We start from the raw sequence: 5,173 nt of genomic DNA, 5'->3' as shown, positions 1-5,173 counted from the left end.
GTGTGTGTGTGTGTGTGTGTAGGGAGGGGGGTGCGTGCGTATATATATATATATAGTTATACGCTTCCTCTAGATAGTAAAGCCTCGCTTTATCCACGATTTTTATTATTTAGTTTGATTTTCTCTCCTCTCCAATGAAATTAACTTTACTTAACAGTAACTGTTAAGAAATTCCATGCGCAGACATATGCTTTTACACCTAGATTCCCATTTCAAAGATAACCCTCTCATGTTTGGAAAAAAATCCCCAGGTTTAGAAAGAATCCAGATTGTGGATCGTAATAATTTCTTAACTAACACAAATAGATTATTGGCACATACATTTTTCTCTCGTTTATAAACGTATTTAACGTAACGCTTTTTTTACATGCTTAGCTGCATCAGATTGTCCGAGCGTGCCAAGCAAGTGCGTGGAAAAGAACCCGTCCTACGTCGGGTGCTCATTATAGTATGCCGCAATCACTCCGACAAAGGTTAGGCCTGATGACAGCGATGACGTAGGTAGGTATTGTCAGGTTATTGCCATCGCCCTGCGTGTGCCCGTCGCTTGGGACGGCCATGCCACCTGCCCAGTCTCTCTACGCATACACGCTCGCGAAGGCAGCTGCTCCGGCCTGTGCAATATTACTGCTCATTGCGTCTCGTGACATAACCGGTAGCGCACATGGACTAACGTCAATAAAGCATGCTAATCTCTTTACGTAACGGCCAGTCAGTTGCCGCGGGCCTAGACCGCGTCAGTGAGACAAAACGCTTTTGTTTCAGCCCAGGACGGGGTTGCGCAAAGAGCAAGTTGGAGGCCCCGGCCAGTAGCTGGTAGCCGAGTGCGCGCCGAGATGAAATCTATTGTTATGCATGGATGGTGCGCAGCTACAAAGGATCGGTGCGTAACGATTGCCGCGCAGAGGCGCACGGTGTATTGCGCACGATGTGCAATGTTACCTGTGGATATTGCACAAGCCACGTGCAGAATGTGTTCGTATTTACGTTGTAAGGTGTAAAGGATTTGCGTCGAGCTTTTAAATGTCAAAATAACCCAGTCACAGTTGAACATATCGTAGATATGTTAATATTATTGTAGTATTTCAAATAATCTGTCAGTATTATCGCGCAGTAATGTTGCTACATGGGATAACATATGCGAAATTACCGCGCTCCGATAACAAATGCTGTGGGCGATTACTTGCGCGTGACGTCACATCTGTCCTGCCAAGCCGCCGTAGCCACGCTCTCGCCACACTTGGAACGTTTCAATAGTAAAATGATGATAAAAAAAACGAAATGTATTTACTACCAAAGTCTTCATGTTTATCTACTCTCCTTTGCCTATTATTGCCGATAATTCCCTGGAAATGCCGTTCAAATGCTCCTCTGCAACATACCGCACGCGCGCCGCTTTGCGCAAACAAAAGAATAAAGACAAGTAAGAATAATAAGAATAACTCTCTCGCAAAGATTTATTTTGAAAAAGAATATTTTGCAAAAAATATACATTTAAAATGAAGAGGAGTTATTCTAGCATAGATTTATATGATAACATTGCATCAGTATACCTCAATTAAGAAATAATAATAAGACCTTGCATTAATGATACCCGCTGCATATACCAGTCAGTACACAATCTGGCTACGTTAGTGTTTTAGCGCCTGCGCAATATCTCACTAGAGAAGTTATATTTTGTGATGAATATGAATTTAATATGGTTAAGCGGCATCTTAGCATAGATTTATGTAATAAATTATTATCAGTAGACCTGTGTTACTAATTAGGAGAGCGCTCTAGTCTGTATGATGCAAAACTCCTGCTTCATCCCATTCCGCGTCCTTCGCGTTGTCTCTCTTGTCTCTCGCTCAGCCTTCTTCTTTTTCTAACAGCCATCGGCTATCTTCCATGTCGCCGTTTCTCAATCTTCTACCTCCCTCTCCCCAGCTAGCTATATTATGCACCTTCCTTCCGTACTGCGCGCCTGGAACAGTTCTCGCGCATGCGCAATATCTCCCAGAAAGAATAATATTTTGCGAAACTTATGCGTTTAAACGGAAGAGGAGGTATTCTAGCATAGATTTATGTGATAACATTCCATCAGTGGACCGTCCTTAAGAAATCGTACGACGATCTTACATGTAAGGTGCCCGCTGCATATACAAGTCAGTACACAATCTGGCTACGTTTGTGTTTTAGCGCATGCGCAATATATCACCAGAGAAGTTATATTTTGTGATGAATATGCATTTAATATGGTTAAGGGGTATCTTAGCATAGATTTCTGTAATAAATTATTATCAGTAGACCTGTGTTCATTATTAGGATAGCGCCCTAGCCTGTAGGATGCAAAACACCTGCTTCATCCCATCCCGCGTATTTCGCGTTGACACCATTGTCCTTCGCTCAGCCTCCTGCATCGACTAGCGGCCATCAGTTATTTTCTTCTTCTTTTACTAGCCATCAGCTATTTTCCCTGTCGTGGTTTCTGAATCTCCCACCTCCCTCTCCCCCAGCTAGCTATGTTATGCACCTTCCTTCAGTCCGTACTGCACGCCTGGAATGGTTCTCGCGCATGCGCAATATCTCCCAGAATGAATAATGTTTTGCGAAACTTATGCGTTTAAACTGAAGAGGAGGTATTCTAGCATAGATTTATGTAATAACATTCCATCAGTGCACCCCTTATAAGAAATAGTACGAAGATCTTACATGTAACGTGCCCGCTGCATATAGCCGGGCAGTACACAGTCTGGCTACGTTAGTGTTTTAGCGCATGCGCAATATCTCACCAGAGGAGTTATATTTTGTGATGAATATGCATTTAATATGGTTAGGGGGTATCTTAGCACAGATTTCTGTAATAAATTATTATCAGTAGACCTGTGTTAATAATTAGGAGAGCGCCCTAGCCTGTACGATGCGAAATACAAGCTTCATCCCAACCGGCGTCATTTGCGTTGACTCCCCTGTCCCTCGCTCAGCCTCCTGCATCTTCTAGCGGCCATCAGCTATTTTTCCTGTCGTCGTTTCTCAATCTCCCACCTCCCTTTCTTTCAGCTAGCTATATTATGCACCTTCCTTCAGTCCGCACTGCACGCCTGGAACAATTCTCGCCCATGCGCAATATCTCCCAGAATGAATCATATTTTGCATAACTTATGCGTTTAAACTAAAGAAGAGGTATTATAGCATAGATTTATGTGATAACATTCCATCAGTTATGTATATACACCAGTCTGTACACAAGCTGGCTACGTTAGTGTTTTAGTGCATGTGTACCAGAGGAGTTATATTTTGTGATGAATATGCATTTAATATGGTTAAGGGGCATCTTAGCATAGATTCATGTAATACATTATTATTAGTAGACCTGTGTTACTAATTAGGAGAGCGCCCTAGCCTGTAGGATGCAAAACTCCTGCTTCATCCCATTCCGCGTCCTTCGCGTTGTCTCCATTGTCCCTCGCTCAGCCTTCTTCTTTAAGATCTCTTAAGAAATAGTACGAAGATCTTACATGTAACGTGCCCGATGCATATACCAGTCAGTACACAATCTGGCTACGTTAGTGTTTTAGTGCATGCGCAATATCTCACCAGAGGAGTTATATTTTGTGATGAATATGCAGTTAATATGGTTAGGGAGTATCTTAGCATAGATTTATGTAATAAATTATTATTAGTAGGCCTGTGTTAATAATTAGGAGAGCGCCCTAGCCTGTAGGATGCTAAACGCCTGCTTCATCCTATTCCGCGTCTTTCGCGTTGTCTCCCTTGTCTCTCGCTCAGCCTTCTTCTTTTTCTACCAGCCACCAGCTATCTTTCCTGTCGCCATTTCTCAATCTCCCACCTCCCTCGCCTCCAGTAAGCTATATTATGCACCTTCTTTCAGTCCGTAAACAGCACGCCTGAAACGGTTCTCGCTCACGCGCAATATCTCCCAGGATAAATTTTATTTTGCTAAACATATGCGTTTAAACTGAAGAGGAGGTATTCTAGCATAGATTTATGTGATAACATTCCACCAGTGAACCGCTCTTAGAGAAATAGTACGAAGCTCTTACATGTAAGGTGCCCGCTGCTATTACCAGTCTGTACACAATCTGGCTACGTTAGTGTTTTAGCGCATGCGAAATATCTTACCAGAGGAGTTATATTTTATGATGAATATGCATTTAAAATGGTTATGGAGTATCTCAGCATAGATTTCTGTAATAAATTATTATCAGTAGACCAGTGTTAATAATTGGGAGAGCGCCCTAGCCTGTAGGATGCAAAACTCCTGCTTCATCCCATCCCGTCCTTCGCGTTAACTCCCTTGTCTCTCGCTCAGCCTCCTTCTTCTTTTACCAGCCATCAGCTATCTTCCTTGTCGCCGTTCCTCAGTCTCCCACCTCTCTCTCCCCCTTAGCAAGCTATATTATGCACCTTCCTTCACTCCGGACTGCACGCCTGGAACGGGTCTCGCGCATGCGCAATATCTCCCTGAATAAATAATATTTTGCGAAACTTATGCGTTTAAATTGAAGAGGAGGTATTCTAGCATAGATTTATGTGATAACATTCCATTAGTGGACCTATCTTAAGAAATAGTACGAAGATCTTACATGTAACTTGCCCGCTGCATATACCCCTCAGTACACAATCTGGCTACGTTAGTGTTTTAACGCCTGCGCAATATCTGACCAGAGGAGTTATATTTTGTGATGAATATGCATTTAATATGGTTACGGGGAATCTTAGCATAGATTTCTGTAATAAATTATTATCAGTAGACCTGTGTTAATAATTGGGAGAGCGCCCTAGCCTGTAGGATGCAAAACACCTGCTTCATCCCATTCCGCGTCCTTCGCGTTGTCTCCCTTGTCTCTCGCTCAGCCTTCTTCTTCTTCTACCAGCCACCAGCTATCTTTCCTGTCGCCATTTCTCAATCTCCCACCTCCCTCGCCTCCAGTAAGCTATATTATGCACCTTCTTTCAGTCCGTAGACAGCACGCCTGAAACGGTTCTCGCGCACGCGCAATATCTCCCAGGATAAATATTATTTTGCTAAACATATGCGTTTAAACTGAAGAGGAGGTATTCTAGCATAGATTTATGTGATAACATTCCACCAGTGAACCGCTCTTAGAGAAATAGTACGAAGCTCTTACATGTAAGGTGCCCGCTGCTATTACCAGTCTGTACACAA

General features: G+C 42.9%; 1 long non-coding RNA gene across 1 annotated transcript in view; it reads left to right on the top strand.

Moving 5' to 3' along the window:
• Positions 1 to 1,258, top strand: part of LOC106812218 — a 5,595-nt gene extending 4,337 nt beyond the window's left edge. The window contains exons 2-3 of the long non-coding RNA XR_001394302.1: positions 376 to 501; positions 766 to 1,258. This is a non-coding gene — a long non-coding RNA (uncharacterized LOC106812218). The remainder of the gene's footprint in view (positions 1 to 375; positions 502 to 765) is intronic.
• The last annotated feature ends 3,915 nt before the right edge of the window (positions 1,259 to 5,173 follow it).

The sequence above is a fragment of the Priapulus caudatus genome, unplaced genomic scaffold, assembly GCF_000485595.1.
Source record: "Priapulus caudatus unplaced genomic scaffold, Priapulus_caudatus-5.0.1 Scaffold621, whole genome shotgun sequence".
Lineage (NCBI taxonomy): Eukaryota > Metazoa > Priapulida > Priapulimorpha > Priapulimorphida > Priapulidae > Priapulus > Priapulus caudatus.
The sequence above is the reverse complement of the archived record's forward strand: the minus strand, read 5'-3'. Positions and strand labels throughout refer to the sequence as shown.